The following is a 20,708-nucleotide window of genomic DNA, read 5'->3' as shown; positions in this document are numbered from 1 at the left end:
TGGGCTGCCTTACGTACAGGATTGTGACTACAACTGCCAGTGGTCACCTCCACCTATTGCGTCACCACTCCCCCATTGCCGCAGGTCTTGAAGAGGGTGGACGGGGTTAGGATAGATGAGTGTGCACAAAGATACTTGTGCATGAAAGAGATTTGAGTGGAAAAGTCGATGCACAGAGACAGTCCCACTCTTTCGGCATTGGAAGCCTGGGTCCAGTGGCATGAAAAATTGTTACGTTTGGAGACTTCCTCAGCTGCATTGGATGGCCGAGTTGTCTTTTGTGCTCCAATACGCCCTAAGCACTCCACAATGCTTTGCTGCATCGCCATCTCAGCCGTTGAACCTTCTTATTGGTTTCTTCTGCCTGTTCCGCCGAAGCAGTCTTCACATGCTGGGTGAGCAAAGCCCTGGTTCACCAGTGGTCGATGACCCGATGGCTACCCTCACAAGGTTTATCTGGCCTGTCGAAGCCGTTGCCCGGGTTGTGGCCGCTGCCACATGCTAGCAGCTACTGGGAGCCACAAGTGAGAGCTGGGTGTCAGGTGAGAGTCAGAGGTTGGAGAGCTGCCCTAGGAGGGCACGACAAGCCCTCCATACCAGAGATACTACCCCTCCCTGAGCACCCCATATTAAAACTCAACTAAAACGCCCCTTTCTTCAGGAAACCTTCCCTAACTCTTAAATCCAAAGCCTTTTCTCTATTACTTCCTAGTTATCCTTTATATAGTTTGCTTTGCATAGATTTGTTTGCATATTATCACCTGTATTAGATTTGTACATCCCTTGGGGGATGCATAATAATGCATAGCATTAGTGCTTAGTAGATTGATTGATGGTCTTAGAATGGACTCATACTCCAAGAACTCTGAATCTCTGGTGGTTCCTGAACTCCCAGATAACTAGTCCCCCATACTGCTAATGCCTGGAAGCTGGTTCTTCTGACTTTTCAAAACTCCCAAACCAAAACTACTGGGAGCCCAGAAGAGACCAGATAAATAGGTAAAGACTAATCAGATATTCTAATGAAGGTGTGATATGGAAATCACTTTAAAAGATTGATATATATTAATTTAAGGTAGCCAAGGAATTCAGCTATGTAATTCCTAAATGAAAACTCAAGTCAGCAGTCAACCTCTTATGGAGTTTTTAATTACTAACAGGAGGAAGAAAGGTATGAGAGAGAGAGAGAGAGAGAGAGAGAGAGAGAAAGGGGAGAGAAGGGAATAGGGCTTAAATACCCACTCTGCTTAGGCTGGGCCAAAGGCCCAAGGCCTTGGATAGCCGAGGCAAAGAAAAGAGATCAGTCCCTATCACTCACGTGACCAACATGGAGAAACAGTCTGAGGGTCTCCACTCTAAGCACCAGGCTCCAACTACCTCCTCTCCTTCACACAGGAAGTCCCCAGAACTCCTCAGCTGTCCTCTACCTCACTTCCTGTGTCTCACCTGTGCCAATGGTGGCTCTAGCTTCACCCAGGACCGCCCAGAGGTCTGTCCCCTTTGCACATGTCTGTTGAAGGTCATATTCTCAAATAATTAAACCTTGAGCTTTGCTGCAGCCCTTCCTAAATCCTGTTACCCTGAGTAGGGTGGAGATTATAGTTTCCAAGACCTGATTCTGTCATTCCAAGTATCTCCATTGTTATTGATCAGGAAATAGCCAAATCCCATCCTCTAAAGAATGGTTTGAACAGGGTTGAGTAGTTTTGAAATTCACAAAGGAAACCCTAAGGACATCCTGCCCTTGCTGTTCTTCACTAGCTGGTCTGATCACCATTCCTGCTTGTGTTTTTAACCTTTAAAAATCCTTAAAAAAAAAAAAAAGGGCTCACAGCCCCATTAGCTGGCAATTTCTACTACTGGGAGGAACTTAGCCCTATATTGGCATGGGCATTGTACCCACAGAAACTCAGACAAACTATTATCAGGGAAATTCCGTGACTCCCAACCCAAAACACTGGATTACCCTCCTTTGATTGCCACCCCCCCCTTGAATTGAGATAAAGTACATGACAAAGAGACACACCTCATTCATTCATCCTACAAATCAAGAGAACCACCCCCATCCCCTCAGGCTAACCTCCCAACCCTAGCTCCAGAATCTTGCCCTCACAGTTGAAAAGAAAATAATATAAGCCCCAGAATTGAGGCATTCTGGGAGCAACCCCCCAGGTTTCTCCACTCTTGCTATCTTGCTGGCCGAAAATTCAACATTACTAATAAATCTCTCTTTACTTTTAAGCTAAGTTTCCAAGTCTTGCATTCTTATGAAAGGTTCCTTCCCGAACCTCAGGGGTTCATGCTCTGAACCCCACAACAATATCCATGCTTACTTTTTCTCTTTTGTCAACGTGGAATCTAGAAGTCCCCAGTTTATTTAGTTGGGAGGTAGAAATTCCAGGTTTTGACCTTGTCTCAGTAGTTTTTACCCTGAGGGAAGATCCTATTTCACTGGTCTCATGCTAACAATAGGCCTTGAGTTATAATGCAGTAGGTAGCCTGTCAGTCTCATTAGCTGGAAGGTCCTGAGTTCTCAAAAGGGATGTGGTAGTAGGCAAAAAGAGGCATATAATGGGATTAGCCACCCCCACCCCCCCCAGAACTAACTGCGCTTTCTACCTCCAAACTAAATAAACTGGGGACTTCTAGATTCCAAGCTGACACTTTCAATGAATTCCTCTGATTTTAAGACAGATTGTCTTCAAAATTATTTTCCTTTAAAAGATGCAGGGACTTCTGCTGCCCCCATCCACTGCCACCTCTGGCCAAAGAAGTCCACAGCCCACTCCACTGACTCCTTTGGATCTTTCACACCAGGGAACCAGAAAGATGGATTTTGGCTTGTTTGTTGCACTGAGCAAGAGATTCCAAGGAGTGAAAGCACTCTGCTTGCTGAAAGCCGGGTAGGGGAGAAGGCTAGAGGAAATTAACAGGAAATTTCTCTGTGGTCAAAAGTACAGTGATGAAAAAAGCTGGTGGAAAAGCTCACAGCCTTCAAGGAGAAGTATATGGAATTTGACCTGAAGGAGAAATTGACTTGGTGTCCCTGAAGCAGATGATGGACAAGTTGGGTGTCCCAAGAACCCACCTAGAGTTGAAGAAGATAATCTCTGAGTTGGCAGGTGGAGTCAGTGATACCATTTCCTACAGGGACTTTGTGACGATGATGCTTGGAAAACATTCAGCAGTCCTCAAGCTAGTCATGATGTTTGAAGGAAAAGCCAATGAGAGTGTCCCCAAGCCTGTCGACCCCCCTCCTGAGAGAGACATTGCCAGTCTGTCCTGAAGCCCCTGCTCTGCCTGCCTGCCTGCCTGCTTCCCCACCCAACACTCAGCTGTATTTCTTAAGTCATTTTAAGACTTTTCTTGTTTATTCCTTATTGCTTTGTGGTTTTTGTTTGCTCCTTGTTGGTTTGTTTTCCCTTCATTGTTTACTTTAGAGAGTTTTAGTGATTTTTTTTTTTTAAGGCACAAACTAATCTGCCTTAGGGGAGTGAGGAATGGGAGGCATCCTGTGCCTGGACCCCTCCCTTCTTTTGCAGAAGGTCTCATCTAACTTGAGATAAATATTGGGGTATCACTGATGTCAAACTGACATGGGCACTGTACCCCAGAAACTCAGGCGAACTATTATCAGGGAAACTCCCTTGCCTTTGCATCCTCTGACTCTTAACCTAGAAATACCCAATGACCCCCCTAGGGTCCTGAGATGTTTATCCTCTTTTGTCCTCTAGATTTAAGATGGACAAAGAGATGAATCTTTAGGCCTCCAGGCAGACCCCTGTCAGATGACCACCCCACCTCACCAAATGCCTGAGGGACTAACACTCTATAGGTCATGTCCACACCATGACATAGCATCTGTTGTAAAGAGTATAAAATCCCCAGAGCTGATGTCTTTCCACCCATGCTGTCCCCATGGAGGAACAGCCTTTCCATTCATGCTGTCTTCCCAGGAACTGCTCCCCATCTTGCTATCCCACCTTGCTATCCTCCTGGCCATTCTCAACATTACTCCCTAAATTAATAAATTTCTCTTTTTGTTTTTAAGCTAAGTTTTGGAGTCTTGCATTATTGCAAAAGGTATCCTTCTCGAACCCCAAGGTTACACATCTGAACCCCATAACAAAACCAAATACCCACCCTTTGAGACCACTATTTCTTTTCTTCCATAAGGTCTATGAGTGAAATTGGATGTACTCTAAACTCCATTGTGAGCTAAGGGTCTTGGATTTATGACCTGTAGATACCTTCCCACTTCTTCTAGTAGCTTTTGGAATGGTTTGAGCCAGATTTTCACTGTACCTGCCTCTTAATGTCACCATCAGGAATCTTTGGCTTCCTGATGATTTGCCTTCTTTTTGAACATCATAGTAGGAGTCCTGGAGCATAGGCAAAACAGCTGGCTACCACTAAGGTTTTCCCCATCTGCTCTGCAGTCTCTGATGCTCCTATACTTCTCTGCCTTCAAGAGCTCCTGCCATTCAGCCTTTCAATTTGGTATGATCCAAGTCTCCTGTTTTCTTTTGCTAGCTCTGGTTCTGTCATCATGCATGAAGGGAGGTAGAGGTGCTAAAATCAAGCTGCCAGTGTTCTGAGGTGTAGAGGTATACCCCTGGGGTTCAGGAAGGATACCTTTTGCAAGAAAGCAAGACACCAAAACAACTTTCAAGAGAGATTTATTAGTAATGTTGAATTTTCAGCCAGCATGACAGCATGAGTGCCTCAGTTCTGGGGGTTTTATATTCTTTTACAGCAATGAGGACATGACTCTGGGGCCAGGGGTTGAGGAGGAGGTTTCCCTGAAGGCATGGGGGTGGTTCTCATGATTTGGAAGACAGATGTATGAGGTATGTCTTTGTCCATCTCAAATCAATGGGACAATCAAAGGAGGATAATCCCCTCAGGGTCAGATGTTTTGGGTTGGGGTTCAGAGGGTATAAGGGAGCAAAGGAATTTCCCTGATAATAGTTTGCCTGAGTTTCTAGGGGTACAATGCCCATGCCACCAGAATTGGGAAGGAAAGAAAGCGGAAGAAAGAGCCAAAAAGTTGAGCCAATCATGAGAAAGTTACAACTCTTGGGGCCAATGATGACCCTTGAAGCTAACTCCTCAGTGGCTGAAATGTGAAGGTAAACTGTTAGACCAGGCCAGATGCTATCTTTTCCTGGTTCAAAAAAGATATGAGAAAAAGAGGAGGGGCTTTTAGAGGCCTCCCTTCCAACTCTAGATCTGTGACCCTCATGGGGAGTCAGCACAATCTCAGACTCATTTCAAGAGAGGATCTTGAGAACAGCATCACAAGCCAGTGGGGGAACTGAGAAACCCCAGTACCAAAATGTCATTCCTGACTCCAGATGAAGAACTAGCACTGGGACCCTAGGGAAGAGGAGTCAGCTCTTCTGGTCATGACCTGATGGTTTTTTATTCCCTGTGGAAAGCTTTAATGTCTCTTGATAGCAAAGGCCTAGTGTCTGGCAAACCTCAGCTGGGCTTTGTTTTCAAATTGCCCCTCAGCTTTCTCTGAGCAAGAGATCTGTGAGGCATCCCTTCGGTGTCATATCCTAGAAACAGAATTTTGGAATTTTAGCTCTAAGGGATTGTGGAACATAGAATATTAGAACTGAAGACCCTCTGGACTTGCTGCATTATTAGAAAAGCTGAGACTGGTACTATCTCTTCTGAAAGGAAAGGAGAGAAACAGGTAGCCAGAAGGAAATTCTAAAGATGTTTTGTATATGTAAATTCTACACTAGATAAGGATGACTGAGAACCTCAGTACCTACCTTTATGGTCTGCATTAGCATGAGCAATCCATTTGTCTGGGCTATCCAACTTACTCCCAAGACTTCTGCCTCCTGCCCTCCTAAGATTCTGAAAGCTAAATCTTTGAAATTCTTGCAGAAAATTGAAACATTGGTCTCTTCACCCATGGTTAGCAGGCAGTGAGTGCCCTTAAATCTAAGCTGCCTGGCCTTATGCAATTCCCCTCTGGAAGCAGAATTCCAATGGGTCTGTGGAAGGGACTTATATTACATAGAATTAACACACCATCAACAGTATGACAGGATGTCTATCCAAGCCCCAGGGCAGCAGCCATTTCAGAATGCCAGCTTAGTAGACTTTACCACGAAACTGTAGAGCAGATATGGACTTTGTCAGGGGCTAGGTCCCCCTGGTAGGGTAGGGGTGACTTTTAATGGATTATTTGGCATTGTTAACAATGATTATATGAGAGGGAGAGAGGCTCTGGAAAATATAAGTAGTCCTATCTATGAATATTAGGATGAAATAACTGAATGTCCCCCATTCTGAGTAGGGCTTAGTCAGTACCAGATTGTTTTGATGATCTCTGCTTTATAGTACAGTTTAAAACTTGGTACTGCTAGACCCCCATCCTTCATATTTTTTTTTCCTTAATTCCCTTGATATCCTTTATCTTTTGTTCTTTTAGAATTTTGTTGTAATTGTTTCTAATTCTATAAAGAAGTTTTTAGCAGTGGGGTTTTGGTTTTGAAAGATTACTCTATTACAAAAATGAACAATATGGAAATAGGCATTGTTAATTGGAAAAAATACAGAACTATTAAATAGTCAGAAAAATCACCCTGTCATTAAGGAAAGGGGTTCAGTGCTTTCCTCAAGGCCTCCACACAGAGCTTTGAGCTACACACCCAGATAGTCTCCTAAAACTAGACTCTGGTTACTCTGATTGCTCTGGTTGCTGACCCCTGGGAATGCCAACCCGCTAGATCCAGACAATTCCAAAGAGCCATTAAAGTTGGGAAACTTAAATACCTTTTTAGGGGAACTTGGGGACTGAGGATGAGAAAGGATAGATGATTAGCTTTACAATGGTAACAAGAATAACAGTGAGGGGCTGATGCTTTATAATAGACACAAAAGGGAAAGACCCAGTCAAAGGCTGGGCCACCTAGGTAAAAAACTTTAACCTAAGGGAAGAAACCATTGGGACAAAAGAGATACTTAAGGCCTGATTAGCCATCCCCATTTAAACTCCTTTAAGGTCTATTGTTAGTCTGAGACTCTGAAATCAGACTTTTACTCTGGAAGAGACTCTCATGTGACAAGGTCAAACTTGAGGCTTTCACCTTCAAGCTAACTAAACTGGGGTCATCAGATCTCACCAGGCTACAAGTTCGGGGGCTTCTAGATTCCAATTGACAGTATCAAGTGTCAACATGGAATCTAGGGACCCCAAGCTTGTGGCCTGGTGGGATCTGATGAATCCCAGGTTTCAGGACTAGCTTATAGGTTAGAGACCCCAAAGCTTGTCCTTGTTCCCTTTTGCTATGAGAATCCACCCCAAGGGAATCTTGGACAACAATCTACTTTGGACAGGGATCCAAGTCCCTTGACTTCATCTTCTGAAGCCTCTCTCAGTATTGTCAACATGGAAATATAGAGATTCCCAGTTTATTTAGTTTGAGTATAGAAACCCTAGGTTTTGACCTTGTCACAGGAGAGGTTTCCCCCTGAGGGAAGGTCCCTCTTCACCAGACAGTAGTTTGGTGTGGTAGTTTGGGTGGGAACAGCTAATCCCATCCAATATTGAACATCCCTTTTGTCCCAATGATTTCTCCCCCTAGCTAAGGTCCATGACCAAGGTGACCCAGCCCTGGGCTAAGTCTTTCCCTTTTGTGTCCATTGTAGGGCCCCAGCCCCTCACTATTATTCCTGTCTGGAACTCTTCATTTTCCTTTCTTACCATTGTAAAGTCAATCAAATGTCCCTCTAATCCTAAAGCCCCCAGGTCACCTAGAGTGGTATATAGGTTCCCCAAGTTCTTCTGTTCCTCGGAGCACTCCCAGGGGCTGGTGACCAGGGTGTCTTGACTCTGTGCAGTCTTGGAAAGCAGCTCTGTTGTCGTATTAGTAGCGCCAACCCCTTTCCCCTTGATTAAAGAGTGATTTTTGATTATTTAATAGTTCTGTGTTTTTTCTAGTTGACATTAAATCATACCCTTTTTCTGAGGATTGGATCGAACTCGGGACCTTCAGCTTGCGAGACTGAGGCACTACCTACTGCACCAAAGAGTCACTGGTCACTGGACTTCGGCTTTGGCTTAGTCCCTGTCTGAAATGGATTGTTAAATCTGAGATTCTCCTCAGGGTGGATTCTCATGGGAAAAGGGAAGAAGGACAAGCTTTGGGGTCTCCAAACTATAAGCTAGTCCTGAAACTTGGGGTTCATCAGATCCCACCAGGCCACAAGTTTGGGGTTCCTAGATTCCATGTTGACACAAGTGATAACACATGTATACCCCAGTGGAATTGCTTGTCAGCTCAGGGAGAGGAGAGGGAGATAACATGAATCACGTAATCATAGCAAAACTATAAATAAACAAATAAATATTTTTTAAAGATTTATTTTCCAAGTTAATAACATAGAATTATAGACTAAATCAAAAAGAGGGGGAAATTGCCAGTTTCTCTAAGATCCAGAAATTTAAGTTATTTAATAACTACAATTCTGGATAGTATAAAATTTTCTGTTTTTAAGACTTAATCAAGCTGGCATGAGTTTAATACTTCCTTACAATTGTAACTCTACTTTTCACCTCTATCCCAGAGAAACTTCCTTAAAAGTCAGGGTTTTGTCTTATAATTACCTCCACACAGGACTCAATTCTTCTGTGAATATAGTCTCCATCCTTACAAAGGATTGTCTACCTTTTAACTTCATCCCCTACCCACTTATCTGAAATCCAAGTTCCTTTGTAATCTTACTCATCACCAACTAAACTCAAATTCAAATTCAGTCAAAGTCTTTGCAGACTACATCCATGTGTACAAACTAATCCCTTCACTTGAGGTTTATTATTCCCAACTTCCAACCAGTGTAAAAATAGACTCGAACTCTGGACTTCAATCCCCACAAGCCCTTGCTCCACTTCCCCAAGATGCTTTGTAATCTCACGGAATTCTGAGGTGGGCGAGATCGAGAAGGGATTTAAGCTGATTGCAAAGGCTTTTGTGTCTTTTTTTTGGACTTTTGGACTTTTTTGGACTTTTTTTCCATTTTGGAGCAGAGGCGACTCTTCCATGATGTGAGGTAATCTTGTCTAGGCCTCTGGCCTAGGCACTTGTTTTTTCTTATCCTGTATTTTCTTTAATCTTTACTCTTTAATAGGCCTCTAAAAATATATTACTCCTTGAAGAGAGAAACTAATTTCTACCTGCCTCAGTCTCCCCTAAATTTTAATCTTTACACCAGGAAGTAATGGGGAAGGGCTGAGGTGACTAGCCTTGTGGCCAATCAGAAGAAGCATTTATAGCCCCTAGAGATTTTGCTCTGCCATCTTGCCAAACATTATAAAAGACCCGTCAGCCCTAACTCAACATCTTCAGATAATGGAGGAAGTCCCTGACTCAATTTATTGGTTACTGCTAGCTAATTTAATAAGTTGATCATATTTTGAGTCTTATTTCTCAGTTTAATTTCTACCAAACAGTGGACAATCTTTCCAGAAGTCCACTTAAATATGAAGGGTTCGGGTGTTTTCCTGGCTGACCTCCTACATGGAGTGAGTATGATCAAAGCCTTCTCCCACAGTTGGTTGTGTATGTCTTCAGGGTTCCGAGGAGTTGTACCCTGAGGAGTTGCAGAGGAGAGATATCTGTTCTTGAATCTATCCCATACAGACCTGCATATTAGAGAATTATAGCTTGAAAGAGTAAAAAATGCTAGTGACTTTAAACAGATCATTCACCCTCTCTGGGGCCCACTTTCTTCTTCTGAAAAGAAACATTTAGAACTAAAAAATGAGGTTGGAGAAGGATCGATTGATTCTCTAAGCTAAATACTTTCAGTTCCTTTAACAGAATCTTAACATGGGATGGTCTCTGATCCTCTGCTATCCTCGTTATCCTTCTCTGCATGCACTTCAGTTTGCCAGTGTTCTCATTAAAGCGTAACAGAGACAAGAGTGAGATGGGATTTGTGCATAGGCCTATACATCTATATGAATGTGATTAGGAGAGTGGTAAGCGGGGAAGGATGCTCTATTATAAACTGATACTGCATTGTGTTGGGGTTATTTGCCTCCGTTTTAGCTACTATGAGGATTAATTTTTAATTTCCTCTTATTAATTTTTACCATGACATTCCTCCTGGAACATTATGGCTAACTGAATTCTGTTTTCTGTTTGTTTCTGACCTAATTAAAATCTGACTCCTGGAATGATAATTTTCCAAAGATTAGAAGGCAAAAGGGAGTTTTGAATTCACCCAAATGATGTAGCTAGCTATTTGTGAAGGAATTCTCCTTGCTTTGAGTCTGGAGTTATCTTTGATGCATGTAAATCTCCCCCTTTCAACCCTTTATATATAATTTAATCTGTAACCTGACCTACTTTACCTATAGGGTCTACTTAATTAGATTTTTTTCCCCTAGAGGATATACGAGATTATGATTCTTCGTAACTGTGTTGAACTTTTATGACCTAAGAAGATTGCTGCAAGTCAAAAATATATGTCTGTCTCTCTAACAGAATTTTGTCTAGAAATAGCCTCATCAGAATCCTAATTTTTGTTCAGGATTGTTTTCTACTTATTGAACCTGTGCTTAAGCATAATTAACTGCTATAATTCTGTGTTGTGGTAGGCTTAATCAGTGAGAGTAACCTACCACAGGAACTTAAAAAGGTTTTTCTCCCATAAAACTACTCTACTATATGATTAACTCTTTGAAGATGAGGCCTGTCTTACTCATGTGTGCATCCCCCACAATTATTGGTATAGTGGAAAGAAAGCTATAATTAACGTTTTGAATCTTCTGCTTACTTACTATGTGTCCTTGAGCAAATCCCCTCACCTGAAAGCCTTTGTTATCTCTTCTCTCCTTTTTAAAGTGCTATTAAAGTCGGGGTTGAACTCCTAAGTCCCTTTCAGGGATAATTTTTCACAAATTTTTATTTTATAAATAGACATACCTACTGGATTAAATGCTCATCATTGTATCTTCATCTTTTCATCATAGTTTTTGTCGCTGTTCAGTAATTTCAATCATGTCCTACTCTATATCATTTGGGGTTTTCTTGGCAGAAATACTGGAGTGGTTTGCCATTTCTTTCTCCAGCTCATTTTATAGATGAGGAAACTGAGGCAAACAGAGTTAAGTGACTTACCCAGGCCAGGGCCACATAGCTAAAAGCTGGGGCCAGATTTGAATTGGGAAGATCAGTATTCCTGACTTTAGGTCTGGCACTCTATCTATTGTGACACCTAGCTACCCAAAAGCACATATAAATATTTGAGAATTAATGAATAGACTGAATGAATTGGATGAAAATTTATTATATATAAAAGGGAATCAGAGAAGATTTCATGGACCAGGCAGTCTTTAAATTGTGGTTTAATAGATAGGTAGAAATTAAATATGCAAGTAAACTGAATAAGAGGGCTCTGGCATAAAAGTTCAGGGACCAAGGAATAAAATCCATTTTGGCTAGAATGTAGAATACATAAAGAGAAATAATATTGTTTTATATTATGAAGATGAATTTAGCTACTAAAGGAGTAAAATTAGTTGACTAAGTTTTTCTCCTAATTAGTTAGGAAACTACTTGTCATTAGAAAGTGATTATCATTCGTTTTTAAATACTCTCCTGTGTTTTCTACAATTGCCTCCTTATTCAGCTGGTTGAGGTCACAGCCTTCTGTAATACTTTGTCACTTCTTGGTGTTTCTTTCATCTTTGTAGGTAAAGTCACAAGATAGATCATTTCTGGAAATCTAATTAAGAACCTATCTACTCAGACTCTTAATTAAGTTCAGACAACCGACATTGTACTCTTATCGAAAATACAATCTACTCTTATTTCTTTTTTGTGTGAATAATGAAAAACATCATAAAATTTATTAGTTTGAGTTATATCAGGGAATTAATCTATATCAGGGAATTATCTAAATAATACAAATGCCAATGCATATAGACTTGTATGTAAAAATCTTTTACACTTGTAAGTTCATATTATTATTGTAAATCTTTAAAGGTGGAAGAATATTATTTTCATTGGCATAATAGCTCCTCTGGCTGAATCTTGGAAGCCCCAGACTACTCTTAAATATCCTGATAAATCATAAGATTTAGAGCTGAAAAGAACCATAGAAATTAACTACTCAAAACACTTCAGTTTGCAAATAAAGAAATCAAGGTCTAGAGAGGGAATAATCATACCAGCAACAAACAGGAGAGCTGGGAATTGAACTCTGGTCCTCTGACTCTAAATCTAATGCTTTCTCTACACCATAGCATTGTCATAAATTGCACAGGAAAGTATCTCTGAAATTGTGGTTTTCTATGTAAATCATAATAAAAACAGAAGGATACACAGAAGGAAAAGAATCCAGAGAGGGATGTGGAAACAAATGGTAAAACTTCTTTACTACCTTGATAAAATTCATATATGCTATTGAACTAAAAGTGGTCAATTAATAGTTGATACAACTAATTCCATTTTATTCCATGTTTGCTATTTTTTATGAAATATCTCAGGGATAGCTTTGTATAGTTGGAAAATCTTAAACCCCAGGACTACGTTTCCCAGAATTCCTATTGTATCTCCCAGCATCCCTTTCCCTGCATCCTCATGTTTGCTTGGTTACATGATTGGTTATAAGTTTGTTGTAACTCCTCCCGTTTGCTCTCTTTCTTTCTTACGACTTAAGTTAGTTCCCTTTTAACGCTATTTTTTAATTTTAATAAATCTTATAATACTTCGGTTATTGTATATTAATATTAATTCTCAAAGCTTAAAAACAAAATATCTCTCTTTCTTTCAATATCTCCCTTCCTCCTAATCACTTTACAAAAGGAGATTCTACAGGACTTTAATTCAAGGAAGTTTTCCCCTTCTCTTTATCCTATAGGATATAATATAAATTATATAAATAATTTAAACAAATGACTATAAATATATATTTACATAAGCTTATGTAAATATATATAACATATACATTATATAAATAAAATAAACAAATGACTCATAAAGAAGATATTGTTTCCTTTGTCTAGTGTAAAAGTGTATGCTAATCAGGCCAGGGATCTTTCCTTTGTAGCAAGTGATAAACATGCTCTCTAGTAGTAATAAATAGCTTTTCTCTCTCTTGTGTTTTTTTTTAAGCCCTTACCTTCCATCCTAGAATCAATATTGTGTATTGGTTCCAAGGCAGAAGTGTGGTAAGGGCTAGCGTAAAAGTTAAAATTAAATCTCAATAATAATATATTTTAAGAGATTTATAATGATCACTAGAAATCAAGGAATAAAGAAGATACAAAAATAAAGACCATGTGCCCATGGCTGGTTAGCCATTTTTTAGTCAACCCTACTCACCACCATCAATGCTAATCAGAGAGAGGGAGCCTCCAAAACTCATGCCCTTTATCCTCTGTCTACAGGAAGTACTAATAACAGGAAGTCAGTGGGCTCTTGGGATATGTAGTTCTTTTTTAGGGTAACATTTTCAATCATACATTACCCCCTGAGACCTGTGGAAGACTAGTCTCTCCAGTGGGTCTTTTAAACATACCAATTTTGAAATTACAATATTTTGAGGATAAGAGGAAAAGAGAACAAAACCAATAATTGCTAGGCACATTGACAAAATGCCCCAGTTAGGGGGCAGTCCCCTTTTGGCATAAGAGTATACATTCAAATTAAATGTTTAATCAACCTTTAGTTCAATCAACCACACCCAAAGTTCATTCTGGATCTTCTTGATGTAGCTTGTGGTCTGTGGAGGCATCTTCATGGTGCCTTCTAAGAAGAACTTCTTAAGAAGTTCTAAGAAGAACTCTTCTAAGAAGAGTTCATTTTCTGGATTCGGAGAGATATCATGTTTCTTAACCTAAAATTACTCTCAAAAAGAATTTAAAATTTGCAATTTAAAATAATAATAATATACTAGGCAATGGAGGTTAAATGACTTGCCCAGGGTCATATAGCTGGGAAATGTCTGGCAACGTCCCTGTCACAGTCTACTTACTGGCACATTTTTTTCATATTTTTGTTGTACATTTGTGCTTTTATTAGTGATTTCTCTGTTTAAAATGATACCAAGTAATGCACTAAAAGCATAGTCTAGTGTTCCTAAGCACAAGAAGGCTTGCAGAGAAAATACGTTAGACAAGCTTTGTTCAGTTATTATACCAAGAATTCAGTATTAAGAGAATCAACAATATGATACATACAGAAAAAAAGGAAGAGGAAATTCATCAATCTGTATATATGAGGTCCCTCCAGAAATTGGTAAAGTAAATGAGACCAGAGGTTCACAGGATCCTAACCCTATATTTCTCCCAGGAACAATGTTCAGTATTCACTAATTCAGTGTTCCTGGTGACTTTATAGAACTGTGGAGAACAAAGACAATTTACTCTGTGTTGAATTATCAGACACATGTGTCCATCACCTACTGATGTTATGTATTGTACTCTTGATTCAATAAACTGAAGTATCCCTATATCTATATTCTGTTGTTGTTAAGTCATTTTTCAGGCATGTACAACTCTCTGTGACCTTCTTTGGGGTTCTCTTGGCAGAGATCCTGGAGTGGCTTGCCATTTTCTTCTTCAGCTCATTTTACTGATGAAGGACTAAAGCAAAGAGGGTTAAGTGACTTGCCCAGGATCACATGACTAGTTACTATCTAAGACCAGATTTGAAAGTACAAAGGTGTCTTCTTGATTTCAGTCCCAACACTCTCTCCACTGCACCACCTAGATGCCCCTCTGTATACTGGGCTAGCTTATTTATTGGCAGTAGCTTATCAGGTTCCAAAGATATTCATGCAACAATACTTTTAAGGAAACAAACCATAATCATACATATACTTTTGTTTTCGTTCTTGTTTTTTTATCTGAATTTTTGGGTTTACAGGGGGTGGTAACTTTATAATAAACAAACTTCCAGGGGGAAGTACCTATATAGTCTTGAACTTAAGTAAAAATTTTCAATCAGTTATTTAGATGCTTTGTCCATGTAGCAATCAAGAGACCTGACTGGGTATTTCTAATCGTCTAATAAGAGCTAGCAATAATAGCTCACATTTATATGGAACTTTAAAATTTGCAAAGTGCTTATAAAAATATTATTTTACAAATAGTATCTCGTTTGATCCTCAAAGCAACTCTGGGAGGTAGGTGCAATTTTTATTCCCTTTTTACAGATAAAGAAACTGAGGCAGTCAGAAGTAAAGTGATTTGCTGTAGGATCACACTATTAGGAAATATCTGAAGGCTAGGCTCTAAAGTCAATGGAATAATATTTCTCCAATTTTCTAAGAAGGTTTAAAAAGTGCTTCACTTACAATAACCCTCTTGGTTAGAAAGACAGGTACTTTGGAAGTGAATGTTGTTTTGATGCAACAGTAGTACAAGGACAAGGTATTTAAGTGTTTGAGGAAAGGTTTGAAAATTATATCTCCCAACCCTTCACCCCAGCTTAAAATGTTAAATCCCCACATTGTGTCACTGTTTACGAGAAACTGAAACTTCATTGTAATATGCAAAGATTTGTCACAAAATCAATAGCTTTTATGGCTTGGGGAATAGAATGATCTTATATTGAAAATAGGAGCATTTTTTTCAGTGTTAAAAATCATTCCCACTTGGCTATAGAGAAATTGGACAGTGTTAATATTACTATTACCAAATTTCATACTCCCTCCAAATTATAAGCCGCATGTAATAGTCACAGTTTAATATAAAATCCTTATTTTCTGAATTTCTTGTGAAAATGTTCATTTCTATGGATGCTTTTCTAGTTCCTAATGAAAAATATTAAGCTAATTTAAGATATGTGTATATATATATTCATATATTTATAGTTTATAAAACCTTGTACATAAGTATGTGTTTATGGGTCCCTACTTGCCTTCACATGTTTAAACTAGGAGGTTAGCTATTTTGATTCTGTCTAGGTCATACTCTGAAGAATAGCTCAATCTAAATATCCTCAACACAGAAAATTTCAACTTGATAGTATTAAAGGAATAAATCAGTTTCACAAAATACTTTGCAGACTGAACCCAAATGCTACATGAGAATTCATTCTGGTGAAATTTTATAGTGAGCTTTACTGGAAAGCATTAGATTTGTAAAGGATGGCATATCTGCCTTATATAAGGAATACAGTGGAGTCAGCCTTTACCATGTGTTATAGTATTAGTCAGTGCATTAACAACCTAAATACAGAAACTTGTTCCCATTAATTCTACAAACCAATGAAGAGGGAAATTACATGCATTTTTAAAGCTATTTTAAAAATAAGAAGAGTTGCATCCCATATGACATTCCAGAAGGCAAAGGATGTAGGCTTATAACCAAGAATAATGTACCCAGAAAAACTAAGTGTAAGGCTCTTGAGGGAAAAGATGGAGCTTTAATGAGACTTCCAACTAGTCCTGATGAAAAGACCAGAGCTGAGTAGAAACTTTGAAGTTCAATACAAGAATAAAGAGAAGCATAAAAGGTAAACATGAATGAACAATGACAAAGGACTAAATAAGATGAAACTGCTTACCTTCAAATATAAGGAGATAATGTATACACTACTTTGGAAGTCTATTATCTTCAGTGTTCATAGGAGAAGTTCAATTAGACAAGACCTGAGAGAGGTTTTCTTGTGATCTTAAGAAAAGAAAGGAAAGAAGAAAAAGAATGCACTGGATGGGAAGGGAAAGGTTAGGGGAAATTATCTCATACAATCAGGATGTACAAGTAGACATCCACACATACAAGAAGGGGGTAAAGGGATTGGCTAACACTTGAACCTCACTCTCATACACACACACATACAGACACATGGTGACAAAGAGAAACAGGTAGAAAGAGTTGGATACAGAAATACATTTCACTCAACAGGAAAATAGGAGGGAGAAGAAAAGGGAATTATTGGGGGGGGGTAGATTAATTCCTGAGGAAAATAAATTCTAAGAATATATAAAATATTTATAGCTCTTTTTGAGGGGCCAAAGAATGGGAATCTGAGGGTTGCCCATAAAAATGGGAGTGGATAGACAAGGTATGGTGTATCAATATGATGGGATACTATTATGTTGAACACATACCAATGTAATGATTTACTAGAATTCCAGAAGTCTAATAACAAAGCATGCTATCCACCTCCTGATAGTTAAAGGACACAAAATGTAAAGGAGATAAATTATTTATTTTTAGGACTTTTTCAATATGTAAATTTGTTCTGAGTACCTATATATGTTTGTAATGGGTTTTGTTTTCTTTGTGTCCTCAGAGTAGAGGGGAGGTGTAGGATAGGAGGGATAGACTAATTTAAAAATAATTTTACATATAAATATAGATATATTTTAAAAAGAAAACTTGGGAACTCTGATCAACACAATGGTCAACCTTGATTCCTGAGTACTCATGATGAAACATGCTGTCCATCTCCTGAAAGGAGGCATATTTTTTAGACATGATCAATGGAAAAATTTGTTTTGTTTGACTATCCATATTTGTAACAGATTTTATTTTTCTTGATTTTCCTATATGGTGAGAGAGGAGAAGGGAAGGGAAATATATATATATATGAAAGAGAGAGAGAGAGAGAGAGAGAGAGAGAGAGAGAGAGAGAGAGAGAGAGAGAGAGAGAGAGAGAGAAAGGCTGATTTTGAAAATAAAATATAATTTCATGAAATCATTATTTTGTTAATAGTTATTCATAAGTTTTAGTATCAAACTTTTACTTTGTGTAGAGGAAATTATAACTGACTCGTCCTTAATTTACAAATGTGTTGGTTCCCTGCCCTCTTTGGGGAAACCCTAAAGCCAATACTAAATTTTAAGTAATTTTCCCCAGAATAGCCAGGTGAGCAAGTAAAGGACCAAAGTGAATGAAAAAGAAAGCGTGACCTTTCTTTTACATAGTCCAGCTTTCCCAGGAGTGCACTTTTATGATTTCAGAGCTGAGAAGGGCTCTTCAGTGGAAAGGGAAAACCAGTTTGTCTATTTTTAATTATTAAATAAGTTCTTTATTATTAAATGAAGATTCAATTTTATGTATAAGTTAAAAGGTTGGGATTGAATTCTGCTCAAATAAAAGAACTGGAGTTTGTTTTCTGTTGTCACACAATATGGGCAGACAGAGATGAGTTGTGATCTGAATTGTTGTTGGAGACAATATTCCTATTAGCAAGATTCCAGATTCATCTGAGTACTACTATGCAGATTTATGAACCATAAAATGTTTTGACTACTTTTAAATCACTAAGTGATTTATCCCAAACCTTACCTAACTTAGTTGGAAACATTTTGATGCACCTTTGTCTTCAGAAATTCTCTAATCTAAATGCTATAATTCAAGTTTTGAATATTCTCTATAGGGAGTGCAAGCTTTCCTCAGTTTACTGGCAATCAATTTTTATTCAGATGTCAAAGTTGCAGGAATCAAAATATTTCTGTTTTAAGTTACATTAAAGTTTCTAAGTATGTAAATATAACTTAAGTAGGTTATTTTATAAAGACAATAGCTTAATTACAACATCAAATTCAGAGTAAAGCAATATTCTTGGCATTATAGGTAACTGAAACTCTCTTTCTTTCCATGTAAGTGAGAATATGGGAGACACTACTCATTTCCTTCCTCCAGCTGGATGACTCAAGCAGACCCCAGATCCCAGAATATTGTCACAAATTAATGAGCATTTATTGTATTAAATGCATATGGTGTGCTGGGTGTTGTGCTAGTAGTCACAGGAGATACAAACAGAAAAATAAAGCCTAGTCCCTGACCTCAAAGAGCTTATATTCAGAAATAAATGCATAATAAATAATCAATAATTTGCAACAGGATACTAATAACTATGAGGAATCCTGAAGGTCTCTTAAAGGAGATATCACTTAAACTGAACTTTGAAGTGATCCAGAATTTTAAAGGGGCAAAAGTGATGAAGGAATTCTTTCCATACATAGAAGGTAGCCTGGAAAGCATAGAAATAGAAGATGAAATATCATGCCAAGGAAGCAACAAGCTGCCTGTTGTGGCTGGAGATTATTATGCATGAGGGATAGTGATTTATAATTAGCCTGGAAAAGTAGTTAGAGACATATTGTAAAGGACTTTAAGTGACAAAAACAACAGTTTGTATTTTGTCCTCAAGGTGATAGGGAACCACTAATCTTCTTGAGCAGAGAAGTGGCATGATCAGAACTACTCTTTAGAAATATCAGTTTGGCAATTTTGTGGAGGATGAATTATAGTAGTGGGAGACTGGATGCCAGGAGACCAATTAGGGGCTCTTAAAAATAATTGCACAAGCAAGAGATAGAGGGGCCCTAAACCAGGCAGTTGTGGTGCTTTGTCTGCTTGGACTATATTTAGCTTCAGATATTAAGTAAATAAGCCAAGTTTATTAGGCCAGTCACTAGATAATAATAAAAAGAACACATAGAACTTTTCATTATAATAAATGTTATAAATTAATATATAGTTATAATAAAGTCATATAAAGTAATATAACTATGATCGGAGACTTGGGTAGATGAATATCAATTGAGAACAAACTCCAATCTTAAAAAAAGGCTTTAGTAATAATTTTTTTTAACTTTATCTTCTGTATTAGACTCTATACTAAGTATTGGTTCCAAGGCAGAAAAACGAGGCAATTGGAGTTAAGTAACTTATTTTAGGTCATACATCTAGGAAATATCTGAGGGCAGATTTGAATTCAGGACCTCCTATCAGCCTGGTTCTCTATCCACTGAGCCACCCAGTTGTCATAGAAAGAATTTTAATAAGTCATTTGGCAAAGGAGAGAACCAGAAAAAAGTATGGCTCCTCTCAAGTCTCTGCGAGTTTTATGTTCTATAGAGTTCAAACAAGAGTACAAATCTGAGAGGCCAGAATGTAGGTAGTTTCCAAAGAGGATAGTTTACACTTGTTGCTTGAGATGTACATGAGCAGGCAGTTATAATACATAATATATATAATATAAATGAAACTTGGATAAAACCAAAATGCAAGTTTTCTGGGTGAACTCAAATAAGAGAGCAAAATGGCTATCTGATGAGACTTTATAAATAATTGAGGAAAGAAGGAAAGTAAAAAGAAAATGAGAAATGGAAAGATAGACCTAAATGAATAGAGAATTCCAAAGAGTAACTGAGAGATAAAGTTTGCTTAAATGAGCAATGTAAAGAAATAGAAGAAATCAATAAAATAGAAATAGAAATCTATAGAAGAAAGACAAGCGGTCTCTTTAGAAAATTAAAGATATCAAGGGAAGGTTTCATGCAAAAATGGACATGATAAAAGATAAAAATAGTAGAGACTTAACAAAAGTATAAGAGAATAAAAAGAGGTGGCAAGAATACACAGAACTATATAAGAAACATCTTAGCATCACTGACAACCAACAGTGTAATTACTGATCTAGAGTCAACCTGGAGAACAAGAAGTCAAATGGGCCTCAGAAAGCATTGCTAATAAGGCTAATCAAGATGATGGAATTCCAACTGAGCTTTTTAAAATCGTAAAAGATGATGCTATTGAAGCGCTGCACACAATAAGTTAACAAATTCGGGAAAACTCATTACTGGTCATTGGACTGGAAAAGATCAGTTGTCTCCCAATCCTAAATACCAGTTACACTAATCTCATATGCCAGCAAGATTATACTTAAGATTCTGCAAGATAGTCTTCAGCTGTAACATGTGAACCAAG

The 20,708-nt window shown here is 38.4% G+C and overlaps 1 pseudogene; it reads left to right on the top strand.

The window, feature by feature from the left end:
* The first annotated feature begins 2,731 nt into the window (after positions 1-2,731).
* LOC100617562 (allograft inflammatory factor 1-like) lies at positions 2,732-3,432 on the top strand (annotated as a pseudogene).
* The last annotated feature ends 17,276 nt before the right edge of the window (positions 3,433-20,708 follow it).

The sequence above is a fragment of the Monodelphis domestica genome, chromosome 4 (genome assembly GCF_027887165.1).
Source record: "Monodelphis domestica isolate mMonDom1 chromosome 4, mMonDom1.pri, whole genome shotgun sequence".
Lineage (NCBI taxonomy): Eukaryota > Metazoa > Chordata > Mammalia > Didelphimorphia > Didelphidae > Monodelphis > Monodelphis domestica.
The sequence above is the reverse complement of the archived record's forward strand: the minus strand, read 5'-3'. Positions and strand labels throughout refer to the sequence as shown.